Source organism: Atractosteus spatula, chromosome 10 (assembly GCF_055471065.1).
Source record: "Atractosteus spatula isolate fAtrSpa1 chromosome 10, fAtrSpa1.hap1, whole genome shotgun sequence".
In the NCBI taxonomy this organism is placed as follows: domain Eukaryota; kingdom Metazoa; phylum Chordata; class Actinopteri; order Semionotiformes; family Lepisosteidae; genus Atractosteus; species Atractosteus spatula.
The window spans coordinates 25917844-25932621 of NC_142715.1; the positions used below are offsets into that span (position 1 = coordinate 25917844).

General features: G+C 54.0%; 12 non-coding genes and 2 pseudogenes across 12 annotated transcripts; 3 read left to right on the forward strand and 11 right to left on the reverse strand.

Annotated features, from left to right (window-relative positions):
• Nucleotides 1-468: 468 nt before the first annotated feature.
• LOC148826693 (5S ribosomal RNA) lies at nt 469-587 on the reverse strand (annotated as a pseudogene).
• Nucleotides 588-7563: 6976 nt separating this feature from the next.
• On the forward strand, nt 7564-7727 carry LOC148826694 (U1 spliceosomal RNA). The gene has a single exon (XR_016092841.1). It is a non-coding gene; the product is annotated as a U1 spliceosomal RNA (small nuclear RNA).
• Nucleotides 7728-8404: 677 nt separating this feature from the next.
• LOC148826695 (U1 spliceosomal RNA) lies at nt 8405-8568 on the forward strand. The gene has a single exon (XR_016091895.1). It is a non-coding gene; the product is annotated as a U1 spliceosomal RNA (small nuclear RNA).
• Nucleotides 8569-9776: 1208 nt separating this feature from the next.
• LOC148826696 (5S ribosomal RNA) lies at nt 9777-9895 on the forward strand (annotated as a pseudogene).
• A 129-nt stretch (nt 9896-10024) lies between these two features.
• LOC148826697 (U5 spliceosomal RNA) lies at nt 10025-10141 on the reverse strand. The gene has a single exon (XR_016093222.1). It is a non-coding gene; the product is annotated as a U5 spliceosomal RNA (small nuclear RNA).
• Nucleotides 10142-10541: 400 nt separating this feature from the next.
• LOC148826698 (U5 spliceosomal RNA) lies at nt 10542-10658 on the reverse strand. The gene has a single exon (XR_016093129.1). It is a non-coding gene; the product is annotated as a U5 spliceosomal RNA (small nuclear RNA).
• Nucleotides 10659-11060: 402 nt separating this feature from the next.
• Nucleotides 11061-11174, reverse strand: LOC148826699 (U5 spliceosomal RNA). The gene has a single exon (XR_016093198.1). It is a non-coding gene; the product is annotated as a U5 spliceosomal RNA (small nuclear RNA).
• Nucleotides 11175-11573: 399 nt separating this feature from the next.
• On the reverse strand, nt 11574-11690 carry LOC148826700 (U5 spliceosomal RNA). The gene has a single exon (XR_016093178.1). It is a non-coding gene; the product is annotated as a U5 spliceosomal RNA (small nuclear RNA).
• Nucleotides 11691-12092: 402 nt separating this feature from the next.
• Nucleotides 12093-12206, reverse strand: LOC148826701 (U5 spliceosomal RNA). The gene has a single exon (XR_016093199.1). It is a non-coding gene; the product is annotated as a U5 spliceosomal RNA (small nuclear RNA).
• Nucleotides 12207-12605: 399 nt separating this feature from the next.
• On the reverse strand, nt 12606-12722 carry LOC148826702 (U5 spliceosomal RNA). Its single transcript, XR_016093180.1, has one exon. It is a non-coding gene; the product is annotated as a U5 spliceosomal RNA (small nuclear RNA).
• Nucleotides 12723-13121: 399 nt separating this feature from the next.
• On the reverse strand, nt 13122-13238 carry LOC148826703 (U5 spliceosomal RNA). Its single transcript, XR_016093158.1, has one exon. It is a non-coding gene; the product is annotated as a U5 spliceosomal RNA (small nuclear RNA).
• Nucleotides 13239-13636: 398 nt separating this feature from the next.
• Nucleotides 13637-13753, reverse strand: LOC148826704 (U5 spliceosomal RNA). Its single transcript, XR_016093160.1, has one exon. It is a non-coding gene; the product is annotated as a U5 spliceosomal RNA (small nuclear RNA).
• A 382-nt stretch (nt 13754-14135) lies between these two features.
• LOC148826705 (U5 spliceosomal RNA) lies at nt 14136-14252 on the reverse strand. Its single transcript, XR_016093185.1, has one exon. It is a non-coding gene; the product is annotated as a U5 spliceosomal RNA (small nuclear RNA).
• Nucleotides 14253-14651: 399 nt separating this feature from the next.
• LOC148826706 (U5 spliceosomal RNA) lies at nt 14652-14768 on the reverse strand. The gene has a single exon (XR_016093212.1). It is a non-coding gene; the product is annotated as a U5 spliceosomal RNA (small nuclear RNA).
• Nucleotides 14769-14778: the final 10 nt, after the last annotated feature.

The following is a 14778-nucleotide window of genomic DNA, read 5'->3' on the forward strand; positions in this document are numbered from 1 at the left end:
ACATTCATTCCCTTTTCAAAGTCAGTCATTTTGCTGTAGTCTGCATTATTTAGGCTGATTATCGAGGTTAGCCTTTATTTGGTCATGGGAGCCTCGGTACTGTATGCTAATTCTCAAGACAGTTTCACCCGTTTTCTGATTGCTAGGTTCTGTACCAGTGCAGACATGTCAAACAGTGAATGGCTGTACCTCTATTGTATCCGTGCCCAATGAATGAAATCAGTAATAAATGAATATATGTATAGTTATACGAAAAACAAGTGGTTTATCGACTCATCTTCATTTGCAGATTTAGAGGCAGCTTCGATATTCGTTTTACAAATGGGTTTTTTTTTTATATGGGTCAAACACATGCCATAGCAACAAAACATCTCTAGAGATGAGGCTATAGATCACCTTTCCATCCTCCAGGTTTTCCTCCCAAAACCTACGGTACCAACGGCGACCCCTGCTGGCCGAGAGAGCAAAAGTTTGCAGCACCTGGTATTCCCAGGTAATCTCCCATCCAAGTACTAACCAGGCCCAACCCTGCTTAGCGTCCAAGATCAGACGAGATCTGGAACATTCAGGGTGGTGTGGCCGCAAGTGAAAGCCATGGCGCCTGACTCGCTACTTGAAGCTGTGTGTGGCTGGGGCTCCGCGCCCCCCGAGCGGGACTGAAGGATCGTTCGTGTGCAGCTCTTTGGAAAGGAGCTTCTTTCCAAATCGCATTGTGTACCTGGATGTTGGCGAATGTGCTCCCTTGTGTTGACTTGTCCTGCACTGGAGGAGAACAAACAAACTGCTCGGAGGAGCACAAGGCAAGTCTTCACAAGACAAAAACCTCCAATGCACAGCACTCAAAACATTTCTGGGCTGTCGCGTTTTTATTTCAGCACATAAAGCGCACCAGTCCAACACGTCGGCCAGCCGCGCGGTGCCTCCGCCCTCTTGTGGCCTTGCGGCGTCAGAGCAAGAGGCTCCTTCTCGCTGCCTTTCCGCTGTGTTGCAGAGCCCAGAGAGGGAACCTGGAGCGCACACTTTGTGGGGGGCGGGAGACCGCGTTCGCGCTCTGCCCCCGATCTCTTGCGCGAGTGCTAAATCTCACGGCGCCAGCCAGCGGCCAGGAGACAACTGCAATATCGCGGGACAGGGGGGCCTCGTCATTGATTGTTACATATGAGACGGGGATTAGGAGGAGACCCCGACTGATTGGTAAAGGGGAACACTAACACCAGAGTGACACCCGCTGCGTCTCATTTTGAGAGACGCCCTGGGATTTCTTAATGGCCAAGGAGGGTCGGGACCTCGGTTTTACGCCTCCCCCGAAGGACGGCGCCTGTTTGTGCAGCAGAGTGTCGCCATCAGGATGCTGGGGCATAAGAAAACCACACAGACCGCAGGGTGAGCGCTCCCTACTGGTCCTAGTCACACGTCTTGCAGGAGCAGCAGCAACCTGAGCTTTTCCGGGGGGAATCTCCCATCCGGGTGCCGGCTAGGCTCACACCTGCTGGGCTGCCGTGGGTGAGCCCAGTCGAGAGTCGCAGGGTGAGATCTAGTCACCGGGGAGAAACGATACAAGCGAAGGATTACTCGGCTCCCAGCACTTGAAATGGCCATCAAATGACTCGTTCCCGCCGGAGCTGAATGTACCTGCATGTGTCGTGTCGTCTACTTCCCCCGCCCCGCTGTGTTTGCTGTATTGTCTTTGAAGCCGGCCCCCGAGACGAGACGGGCTGTTCCTGTGCCCCAATTAACACTTTACAGGTGCCATTCCCCGGCATTGTGGCCATTGTCGGTGGTCACACGCGATAAGATATGGTGGAGGAGGGCGGGGCATGCCCAGCGCCAGACATTCAAGGAGGGGGCTGTGCGAGGTGAGGTGAGGTGCGACACGCCGGAGCCCCGACGCTGCTAATGCGGAGCACTTGTTGAACTGGCATTGAAAGGACGTGTGCGCACGGAGCGAGCCTTCCCTGCGGCGGAGCGTGGAAACTTTCTCCCCGCGCTGCAGGAGTTGTGTGCGCTGCAGCGGTGCCGAGAGAACAGCACAGAAGGCAGCAGGCTCTGGAGAGCGGGTAAGAGACAAACCTTGTGGGCAGGCGAGCAGGCCCGTTTTTTGGAAATTGCCGAATAGGCTCCGGTGTTTGTTCGGTGTGTGGCAGGCGCACGACGCGAGCTTGCGTAGCGATCTACCGGGCTGGTGTTATGCAAATGAGGCCGAATTGCGTCCCGGGACATGCTGCTAATGCGCATTGGCGACTGCAGATGTGTAGGAAATGGCGCGCTCGTTTTCTCGTTTTGCCCACCCTTTGGAGTGTAAGTGTGGCGTGTGAGTGTGCGAAAGAGTGGGCCCAGCAGGAGGCGGTGGTGTGCGGGGCGAGGAGCTGGCCTAGGCTGCGCGCTTTGTGCTGTGGGTGCGGGCCGCTTGCAGGGGCTTGTACAGCTCATACTTACCTGGCAGGGGAGATACCTTGATCAGCTTGTAGGTGGAGTTGTTGGATTGTTTTCTTGTTTTGTGGAAGCAGTGTTTGTTTTGCAGTTTACGAAATGGCAACTTTTGGATCCCGCAAGAATGCTGTGCGTTTTGAGCTTTTGGATGACCTCTTCATGGGTCGTATGCAGTTCAGCAGAAAAGTGTTGCAGAAGGAACTTGGCTTTGAACCTCGGCACTTGGATTTCATCTTCGCTCTACCAGGTCAGAAAGCGTTTGAGGTTGTATTTGCTTCCTATCCTCTGTTTGAACAATGTGTGGATGTGTTTGAGGCAAAAAGAGGGAAAGTTCCTGCTCTTGAGAAGATCAACTTGCAGCCTTTGACACAGAGAGAGAGGAAAACTGTGCATGTTGTTATGTTCTCGGAACTGGCAAAGACGGAGGACATTCACACCTGGCTTAACCAGTACTGCACCGTCCACCATGGAACTGAGGTTAGAGATGTTGACGGTATAAAAACAGGAGCAAGGAAATTCGAGGTTCGCTTGCTACCGGACAATGTAAATGGAGGCTTAAGGCACCTGCCCTCTACAATCCGGCTGGGCGCCTGCAATGGCTATGTTTTTTATGTGGGACAACCAAAGGTGTGTCGGCGCTGTGGTGCTGTGGGACACCTGGCATCGTCCTGCACTGTGAAATGCTGCAAGACCTGTGGCAAACAGGGACATTTAGCCTCTGACTGTTCAATGCTGCCAAAGTGCAATTTATGTGGCTCGGAAGGACACGTTTTTAAGAACTGCCCTCACGCCTACGCCAATAAACTCAAAATGAGAAAGGATGAGGCAGTGCTTGTTTCAGCCAAACCGGCCCGAAAAGCCAAAGCAAACAACAAGTCAAACAAAGAACCCTTGTTGGACAAAGACTCTCAGCCTCCAGCCAGGATCAGTCCTGCTGTGGCTCCGGGGCCGGTGGAAGAAAGATCCACTACGCCCCCACAACCGCAGACTACACCAGACAAGCACGAGGGTTTGAAAACCCCCGAGAACAGCGAGGACCCCTCCCCCACTCCTGCTCCTCAGAACGAGGGCCAGTGTGGGGCCCCCCGGTGGAGCGGGTCCAGCGAGGATACCCAGGATTCAGCGGAGCTGCTTTTCCCAGACTCTGCAAGTGCTACAGATGCCCTCCTCTCCTCCATCCAGTCCATCACGGAGGATCTGCAGCAGCTGGTGGGTGAGGGGGAAGAGGAGACTGGTGCATCGGCTGCACCCCTTTCCCCTCAGTGCTCCCAGGAGCTGGACGTAAGGAAAAGGAAAAATGACTCTGTTTTCTCCCCGAGCGAGGAGGAAGGAGAGCATGGCGATGGGGACAGCTGGAACCCCTCCACCCCTCCCTCTACCCCCTTCCTTGAAATGGACTCTGTGAACGCTTTTACTGCTGCCACCCTGATGAAGGCTCATTCAGAGGATGGCTGGCAGGAAATTGGTAAGAAGAAAAAGAAAAAGAAGAAGGTAACAGGTGAGACAGAAGAGAAATGTGTTTTGTAAAGACTGGCTCCACTTTCTTATGTAATATGGCTCTAAACATAATTTCTCTTAACACCAGAGGTATCAATGACAGAGTTAAATGCCAGTCTGTCTTTGATTACCTCCAGCAGAGAGAGGGAGATGTGTTGATGTTGCAGGAGTGTGCTTTAGCCTATCAAGAGAGGTATAAAAGCTTTGAAGATAGGTGGGATAAAGGGCTTTCTGTTTGGTCAGGGGACAATAACAACAGAGCCTCTGGCGTGGCCATTCTTTTCAAAGGATGGGCTTTCAAATTGAAAAGTATTCAGAGGGTCATAGATGGCAGGTTGCTGTGTGTGGATGTGGAATGGGGGACCGTTAACCTGCGGCTAATCAATGTGTATTGTCCTACTGACGTGGGAGGAAGGGTGGAGCTACTCAAGGCACTCTCTCCCCTATTGTTATGTAGCACAGACGTGATAGTGGGAGGGGATTTTAATTGTATCTTAGAGCACACAGACAGGCAGTCTAGCTCTCCGATAAAATTGGATTCCAGCTCACTGGCCCTGCAAAACTTAGTTCAAGACTTTAAACTCTCAGACACATATAGATGTATATATCCCACAACAGCAGGATATACATGGTCAGGGAGGAATAGCAGCTCCAGAATTGACTATTGCTTTGTCTCAGCGAGAGTGAAAGTTGTTGGGGTCACTCTTCAGCCTGTCTTCTTCTCAGATCATCAGGCTTTAGGGTGTAGAGTGGAACTCCAGGGCGGGACTGTCTTTGGCCCAGGCCTCTGGAAGCTCAACACAAAGCTGCTAGAGAACGAGGGGGTAGTATCACGCTACAAGGAGAAACTATCACAGTGGCTGTCCTTGCAGTGTCTGTACGGGTCAGTAGGAGAGTGGTGGGAGGAGGTGAAGATGAGGACAAAGGCCTTTTTCATGGCTGAGGGAAGGAAGGCTGCTGCCAGACGGAGAGGAGTGCTAGCCAGGAAACAGAGGCAGCTGCAGCGTCTCTACACGATGCTGCACAGTGGCCTCGATGTGCTCGAGGATATCACCCTTTTAAAAAAGGACATCCGGAGCATAGCCGAAGAAAGTAGTCGAGGAGTGCTGTTAAGAAGCAGAGTGCAGTTCTTAGAAGAAAATGAGAAGTGTACTCGCTTCTTTTTCAGGAAAGTGGTAGGCTCCAAGTCTGTCATGGAAAGTGTAGTTGATGAGGAGGGACGAGAGAGAACAGAGCCGAGTGCTATCCTCTCCTGCACCGAGGCCTTCTACTCAAGACTGTACAGCTCTACAGAGGTAAAGGATGAAGAAATTCATTTTTTCACCTCAAAGCTAGAAAACGTTTTGAGTGAAGAAGACAGGGAAGTACTAGAGAGGGATTTGACAGTAGAAGAGCTGAGACAGGCTATGGAGAGCTTACAGAAGGGGAAAACTCCGGGTGCTGACGGGCTCCCTAAAGAATTTTATTGCACCTTTTGGGATCTGCTTCAGGATCCGCTACTGCTCCTATTCGAGGAAAGCTATAAGACAGAATTGCTGCCTGACTCCTTAAGAGAAGGCACTAATTCTCTCTTGTTTAAGAAAGGAGCAAAGAATGACATAAAGAACTGGAGACCCCTCAGCCTGTTAGGCGTGGACACTAAGATCCTGTCCAAAGCCCTTTTCCTGCGCCTACAAAATGTAGTGGCCTCACTGGTAGGGAAAGAACAGACTTGTGGGATAGCAGGACGCCTGATGAGCGACAACCTGGCCTTGTTGAGGGATGTCTGTCTGTACTCGGAGGATCGCTCCCTCCCTCTGTGCATTTTAGGTGTAGACCTAGAAAAGGCCTTTGACCGCCTAAACCGGCAGTACTTAACATCGATACTTGAGCACATGAAGTTTGGCCCCATCATGAGAAAGTGGATTAACCTGCTGTACACAGGTAGCAACAGCAGAGTAATGGTTAATGGCAATAGATCACGCCCCTTTGAAGTCTGTTCAGGGGTGAGGCAGGGCTGCCCATTATCCCCCTTGTTATTCGTTTTGGCTATGGAGCCCTTAGCCTGTGCCTTGCGCCAGGATCAGGCCATTAATGGGATACCAGTGCCTGGAAGTGGGGGAGGAGAGGTAAAGACATCTCTATACATGGATGACGTCACCCTGCTCCTCTCTGACAATGCCTCAATTAGCAGAGCTCTGCAGTGCTGTGATCGTTTCTCTTTGGCTTCCTCTGCAAAAATTAACAAATCTAAGAGTGAGATTTTTTATCAGAACTGGAGGGAGCCAAAAGAAGGACATGATCTCAGGCTGCAAGAGAAGAGAATTAAGGTCCTGGGGGTGTATTTTGGAGAAGAGATGGGAACAGAAAATTGGCAGAACAAATTGCCAATCTTAAACAAAAAACTGATGCAATGGAAGGACCGAGACCTCACCATGACAGGGAAGGTGCTGGTCATCAAAGCTGAGCTCTTGCCTGTCTTGAATTTTCTGGCTTCTACCTTCCCAATCCCACACCGTGTTGCGGCGGTGCTGAGGAGATTGATGTTTCAATTTCTATGGGGTGGGAAGCAGGAAAGACTCAGAAGGGAAATAATGGACAGGCCGCTACCCTCAGGGGGGAAGTCTGTCCCAGATATTGCTACGAAGCTGCTGTGCATTTTCCTGGCCTCTGTGCTGAGAGGCTTTGCAACAGCACCTGCAGCGCGTACCTGGACTTATTTTGCCAGGCTCTGGATAGGTAGGGAGGTGTTCAGAGTGTGGGGTGTCAGACCCAAGCTGGATGTCCCACTCTCTGACACATGCCCTGCAATTTATGGGACAGTTAAAAGTTTTCTAAGATCTCACCCAATTGGCCATATTCCCCTCCGAGATGTCAGCGTCCAAAAACTGGAAGATTTCGTTGCACCCCAGAACAATAGGCAGACCCCTGTGGGCATTTTAACATCAGCCCAAACAAGGAAGGTGTGGAAACACACATCCTCTAAGTTTCTGTGCAACATTCACAAAGATTTAGCCTGGAGTGTCGTCCACCAGTGCTTACCGGTTCGAACTTTCTTGTACCGTAGGGGCCTCACCCCCAGCCCACACTGCGTTAGGGTGGGCTGTGGCGAGGAGGAGACTGTGACCCATCTCCTGTGGTCCTGCTTTTTGGCTAAGGCCTTCTGGGCACAGTTTGAAGATTGGTTGCAAGCTCTCTCGCTCCAATTTACCCTGACCGCTGCTTTCGTCATATACGGCATCTCTCCTGTCAAACTTCCTCCTGACGTGTTTGACAAGATCTGGGCCGTGGTGAACAGTGGAAAAGACGCCCTGTGGAGAGTGAGGAACATGGGGCTGTTCAAAGGCATCGAGGTCCCAGTCAAGGCAGCAGGTAGCCTGGCCCTGTTCATCACCCTAGAGAACTATTACCTCAGAGATCTGTGGAGAGAAGGGAGGGAGGAAGCAGAAAATCTGTGGGAAATAGAGAGCATAGGTCAATATCCCAAGAAACTGTGAAAAACATTATCATGTTTAAGTAAAGTATGTGATTTGCACCAGAAAAAAAGAAAATTGTTGCTATGTAACTGGTACCGTGTCAATATGTAATGAGATGTGATCATATATACTGTTTTAAGTATGTATATTAATGTAAACCTTTCTAATTTGTGATGTCCTGATTTTTTTTATGAATAGAAAATAAAGTTCTTAAAAAATCGGTTCACCCAGAGGGAGGCTCTGCCATTGCACTCCGGATGTGCTGACCCCTGCGAATTCCCCAAATGTGGGAATCTCGACTGCATAATTTCTGGTAGTGGGGGACTGCGTTCGCGCTCTCCCCTGATGTGCTTGGTCCAATATCGGATAAGGAAAAGTTACGACACCACGAGCTGCGATTGGATCCCAGTTCGAAAGGAGTCGATGCCACTGCTGGTTCCCGGTTTCTTTTAGTTAGAGGTCCGGAGAAGCATTACAAGCTGGTTCCACTACTCCTTCCGGACATTCATTCCCTTTTCAAAGTCAGTCGTTTTGCTGTAGTCTGCATTATTTAGGCGGAGCGTGGAAACTTTCTCCCCGCGCTGCAGGAGTTGTGTGCGCTGCAGCGGTGCCGAGAGAACAGCACAGAAGGCAGCAGGCTCTGGAGAGTGGGTAAGAGACAAACCTTGTGGGCAGGCGAGCAGGCCCGTTTTTTGGAAATTGCTGAAAAGACTCCGGTGTTTGTTCGGTGTGTGGCAGGCGCACGACGCGAGCTTGCGTAGCGATCTGCTGGTCTGGTGTTATGCAAATGAGGCCGAATTGCGTCCCGGGACATGCTGCGAATGCGCATTGGCGACTGCAGATGTGTAGGAAACGGCGCGCTCGTTTTCTCGTTTTGCCCACCCTTTTGAGTGTTAGTGTGGCGTGTGAGTGTGCGAAAGAGTAGGCCCAGCAGGAGGCGGTGGTGTGCGGGGCGAGGAGCTGGCCTAGGCTGCGCGCTTTGTGCTGTGGGTGCGGGCCGCTTGCAGGGGCTTGTACAGCTCATACTTATCTGGCAGAGGAGATACCTTGATCAAGAAGGAGTTTCACCCAGAGCGAGGCTCGGCCATTGCACTCTGGCTGTGCTGACCCCTGCGAATTTCTCAAATGTGGGAATCTCGACTGCATAATTTCTGGTAGTGGGGGACTGCGTTCGCGCTCTCCTCCACCTTATCTTATCGCGTGTGACCACCGACAATGGCCACAATGCCGGGGAATGGCACCTGTAAAGTGTTAATTGGGGCACAGGAACAGCCCGACTCGTCTCGGGGGCCGGCTTCAAAGACAATACAGCAAACACAGCGGGGCGGGGGAAGTAGACGACACGACACATGCAGGTACATTCAGCTCCGGCGGGAAAAAGTCATTTGTCGGCTTTTTCAAGTGCTGGGAGCCGAGTAATCCTTCGCTTGTATCGTTTCTCCCCGGTGACTAGATCTCACCCTGCGACTCTCGACTGGGCTCACCCACGGCAGCCCAGCAGGTGTGAGCCTAGCCGGCACCCGGATGGGAGATTCCCCCCGGAAAAGCTCAGGTTGCTGCTGCTCCTGCAAGACGTGTGACTGGGACCAGTAGGGAGCGCTCACCCTGCGGTCTGTGTGGCTTTCTTATGCCCCAGCATCCTGATGGCGACACTCTGCTGCACAAACAGGCCTTCGGGGGAGGCGTAAAACCGAGGTCCCGACCCTCCTTGGCCATTAAGAAATCCCAGGGCGTCTCTCAAAATGAGACGCCGCGGGTGTCACTCTGGTGTTAGTGTTCCCCTTTACCAATCAGTCGGGGTCTCCTCCTAATCCCCGTCTCATATGTAACAATCAATGACGAGGCCCCCCTGTCCCGCGATATTGCACTTGTCTCCTGGCCGCTGGCTGGCGCCGTGAGATTTAGCACTCGCGCAAGAGATCGGGGGCAGAGCGCGAACGCGGTCTCCCGCCCCCCACAAAGTGTGCGCTCCAGGTTCCCTCTCAGGGCTCTGCAACACAGCGGAAAGGCAGCGAGAAGGAGCCTCTTGCTCTGACGCCGCAAGGCCACAAGAGGGCGGAGGCGACGCGCACCCGGCCGACGTGTTGGACTGGGGCGCTTTATGTGCTGAAATAAACACGCGACAGCCCAGAAATGTTTTGAGTGCTGTGCATTGGAGGTTTTTGTCTTGTGAAGACTTGCCTTGTGCTCCTCCGAGCAGTTTGTTTGTTCTCCTCCAGTGCGGGACAAGTCAACACAAGGGAGCACATTCGCCAACATCCAGGTACACAATGCGATTTGGAAAGAAGCTCCTTTCCAAAGAGCTGCACACGAACGATCCTTCAGTCCCGCTAGGGGGGCGCGGAGCCCCAGCCACACACAGCTTCAAGTAGCGAGTCAGGCGCCCTGGCTTTTGCTTGCGGCCACACCACCCTGAATGTTCCCGATCTTGTCTGGTCTTGGAAGCTAAGCAGGGTTGGGCCTGGTTAGTACTTGGATGGGAGACTGCCTGAGAATACCAGGTGCTGTAAGCTTTTGCTCTCTCGGCCAGCAGGGGTCACCATTGGTACAGTAGGTTTCGGGAGAAAAACCTGGAGGATGGAAAGGTGATCTATGGCCTCAACTAATCTTAATCTCACCTAATCTTTGACCAGCCCAGCTGCGCCCCACCCGAAGCCAGGGAAGCACAAAAATTGCATGGAACTCATTCATGCTCCTCTCCACGGAAATCTTTAGTAAAAGGCAAAAGATTTGTATGAGATGAAGAGAAACCAGAGTGCGTGGCCGCCCAGCTCCAGGAGCCCAGGCCGCCTCCAAAGCCTCTGCCCTACCGGTCGTGGTTGGCAATGCACCTGGCCTCACAAACGAGCCGGTGTGGCCCGTTCAGCTCCGGGCTCATCGCCTGCGACTCTCGGCTTCCGGGCGTGCCCAATCCGTGCTGCGGCGACGCGATGACTCGGAAAACAACCGGCCACACTGTACCGGAAACGACGCACTCTGGGAAGCCGCTATGCAAATCGAGTTCCCAAGATCCCCGGCAGCCGGACACATCCCGCCCGCCAGTGAAAAGAGCGGGAATCAGAAGGCCAGAGATCCAGGACTCACGGGACAGATGGCCACAACCGCAGTAACAAGAGCAATTGCCAGCGATTGTTTTCTCTCTTTGACCAGCCCAGCTGCGCCCCACCCGAAAGCAGGGAAGCACAAAAATTGCATGGAACTCATTCATGCTCCTCTCCACGGAAATCTTTAGTAAAAGGCGAAAGATTTGTACGAGATGAAGAGAAACCAGAGTGCGTAGCCGCCCAGCTCCAGGAGCCCAGGCCGCCTCCAAAGCCTCTGCCCTACCGGTCGTGGTTGGCAATGCACCTGGCCTCACAAACGAGCCGGTGTGGCCCGTTCAGCTCCGGGCTCATCGCCTGCGGCTCTCTGCTTGCGGGCGTGCCCAATCCGTGCTGCGGCGACGCGATGACTCGGAAAACAACCGGCCACACTGTACGGAAACGACGCACTCTGGGAAGCCGCTATGCAAATCGAGTTCCCAAGATCCCCGGCGGCCAGACACATCCCGCCCGCCAGTGAAAAGAGCGGGAATCAGAAGGCCAGAGATCCAGGACTCACGGGACAGATGGCCACAACCGCAGTTACAAGAGCGATTGCCAGCGATTGTTTTCTTTCTTTGACCAGCCCAGCTGCGCCCCACCCGAAGGCAGAGAAGCACAAAATTTGCATGGAACTCATTCATGCTCCTCTCCACGGAAATCTTTAGTAAAAGGCGAAAGATTTGTACGAGATGAAGAGAAACCAGAGTGCGTGGCCGCCCAGCTCCAGGAGCCCAGGCCGCCTCCAAAGCCTCTGCCCTACCGGTCGTGGTTGGCAATGCACCTGGCCTCACAAACGAGCCGTTGTGGCCCGTTCAGCTCCGGGCTCATCGCCTGCGGCTCTCGGCTTGCGGGCGTGCCCAATCCGTGCTGCGGCGACGCGATGACTCGGAAAACAACCGGCCACACTGTACGGAAACGACGCACTCTGGGAAGCCGCTATGCAAATCGAGTTCCCAAGATCTCCGGCGGCCGGACACATCCCGCCCGCCAGTGAAAAGAGCGGGAATCAGAAGGCCAGAGATCCAGGACTCACGGGACAGATGGCCACAACCACAGTAACAAGAGCGATTGCCAGCGATTGTTTTCTTTCTTTGACCAGCCCAGCTGCGCCCCACCTGAAGGCAGAGAAGCACAAAAATTGCATGGAACTCATTCATGCTCCTCTCCACGGAAATCTTTAGTAAAAGGCGAAAGATTTGTACGAGATGAAGAGAAACCAGAGTGCGTAGCCGCCCAGCTCCAGGAGCCCAGGCAGCCTCCAAAGCCTCTGCCCTACCGGTCGTGGTTGGCAATGCACCTGGCCTCACAAACGAGCCGGTGTGGCCCGTTCAGCTCCGGGCTCATCGCCTGCGGCTCTCTGCTTGCGGGCGTGCCCAATCCGTGCTGCGGCGACGCGATGACTCGGAAAACAACCGGCCACACTGTACGGAAACGACGCACTCTGGGAAGCCGCTATGCAAATCGAGTTCCCAAGATCCCCGGCGGCCAGACACATCCCGCCCGCCAGTGAAAAGAGCGGGAATCAGAAGGCCAGAGATCCAGGACTCACGGGACAGATGGCCACAACCGCAGTTACAAGAGCGATTGCCAGCGATTGTTTTCTTTCTTTGACCAGCCCAGCTGCGCCCCACCCGAAGGCAGAGAAGCACAAAATTTGCATGGAACTCATTCATGCTCCTCTCCACGGAAATCTTTAGTAAAAGGCGAAAGATTTGTACGAGATGAAGAGAAACCAGAGTGCGTGGCCGCCCAGCTCCAGGAGCCAAGGCCGCCTCCAAAGCCTCTGCCCTACCGGTCGTGGTTGGCAATGCACCTGGCCTCACAAACGAGCCGTTGTGGCCCGTTCAGCTCCGGGCTCATCGCCTGCGGCTCTCGGCTTGCGGGCGTGCCCAATCCGTGCTGCGGCGACGCGATGACTCGGAAAACAACCGGCCACACTGTACGGAAACGACGCACTCTGGGAAGCCGCTATGCAAATCGAGTTCCCAAGATCTCCGGCGGCCGGACACATCCCGCCCGCCAGTGAAAAGAGCGGGAATCAGAAGGCCAGAGATCCAGGACTCACGGGACAGATGGCCACAACCACAGTAACAAGAGCGATTGCCAGCGATTGTTTTCTTTCTTTGACCAGCCCAGCTGCGCCCCACCTGAAGGCAGAGAAGCACAAAAATTGCATGGAACTCATTCATGCTCCTCTCCACGGAAATCTTTAGTAAAAGGCGAAAGATTTGTACGAGATGAAGAGAAACCAGAGTGCGTGGCCACCCAGCTGCAGGAGCCCAGGCCGCCTCCAAAGCCTCTGCCCTACCGGTCGTGGTTGGCAATGCACCTGGCCTCACAAACGAGCCTGTGTGGCCCGTTCAGCTCCGGGCTCATCGCCTGCGGCTCTCGGCTTGCGGGCGTGCCCAATCCGTGCTGCGGCGACGCGATGACTCGGAAAACAACCAGCCACACTGTACGGAAACGACGCACTCTGGGAAGCCGCTATGCAAATCGAGTTCCCAAGATCCCCGGCGGCCAGACATATCCCGCCCGCCAGTGAAAAGAGCGGGAATCCGAAGGCCAGAGATCCAAGACTCACGGGACAGATGGCCACAACCGCAGTAACAAGAGCGATTGCCAGCGATTGTTTTCTCTCTTTGACCAGCCCAGCTGCGCCCCACCCGAAGGCAGGGAAGCACAAAAATTGCATGGAACTCATTCATGCTCCTCTCCACGGAAATCTTTAGTAAAAGGCGAAAGATTTGTACGAGATGAAGAGAAACCAGAGTGCGTAGCCGCCCAGCTCCAGGAGCCCAGGCCGCCTCCAAAGCCTCTGCCCTACCGGTCGTGGTTGGCAATGCACCTGGCCTCACAAACGAGCCGGTGTGGCCCGTTCAGCTCCGGGCTCATCGCCTGCGGCTCTCGGCTTGCGGGCGTGCCCAATCCGTGCTGCGGCGACGCGATGAGTCGGAAAACAACCGGCCACACTGTACGGAAACGACGCACTCTGGGAAGCCGCTATGCAAATCGAGTTCCCAGATCCCCGGCGGCCGGACACATCCCGCCCGCCAGTGAAAAGTGTAGGAATCAGAAGGCCGGAGATCCAGGACTCACGGGACAGATGGCCACAACCGCAGTAACAAGAGCGATTGCCAGCGATTGTTTTCTCTCTTTGACCAGCCCAGCTGCGCCCCACCCGAAGGCAGGGAAGCACAAAAATTGCATGGAACTCATTCATGCTCCTCTCCACGGAAATCTTTAGTAAAAGGCGAAAGATTTGTACGAGATGAAGAGAAACCAGAGTGCGTGGCCGCCCAGCTCCAGGAGCCCAGGCCGCCTCCAAAGCCTCTGCCCTACCGGTCGTGGTTGGCAATGCACCTGGCCTCACAAACGAGCCGGTGTGGCCCGTTCAGCTCCGGGCTCATCGCCTGCGGCTCTCGGCTTGCGGGCGTACCCAATCCGTGCTGCGAAAACGCGATGTCTCGGAAAACAACCGGCCACACTGTACGGAAACGACGCACTCTGGGAAGCCGCTATGCAAATCGAGTTCCCAAGATCCCCGGCGGCCGGACACATCCCGCCCGCCAGTGAAAAGAGTAGGAATCAGAAGATCCAGGACTCACGGGACAGATGGCCACAACCGCAGTAACAAGAGCGATTGTTTTCTCTCTTTGATCAGCCCAGCTGCGCCCCACCCGAAGGCAGAGAAGCACAAAAATTGCATGGAACTCATTCATGCTCCTCTCCACGGAAATCTTTAGTAAAAGGCGAAAGATTTGTACGAGATGAAGAGAAACCAGAGTGCATGGCCACCCAGCTGCAGGAGCCCAGGCCGCCTCCAAAGCCTCTGCCCTACCGGTCGTGGTTGGCAATGCACCTGGCCTCACAAACGAGCCGGTGTGGCCCATTCAGCTCCGGGCTCATCGCCTGCGGCTCTCGGCTTGCAGGCGTGCCCAATCCGTGCTGCGGCGACGCGATGACTCGGAAAACAACCGGCCACACTGTACGGAAACGACGCACTCTGGGATGCCGCTATGCAAATCAAGTTCCCAAGATCCCCGGCAGCCAGACACATCCCGCCCGCCAGTGAAAAGAGCGGGAATCAGAAGGCCAGAGATCCAGGACTCATGGGACAAATGGCCACAACCGCAGTAACAAGAGCGATTGCCAGCGATTGTTTTCTCTCTTTGACCAGCCCAGCTGCGCCCCACCCGAAGGCAGAGAAGCACAAAAATTGCATGGAACTCATTCATGCTCCTCTCCACGGAAATCTTTAGTAAAAGGCGAAAAATTTGTACGAGATGAAGAGAAACCAGAGTGCATGGCCACCC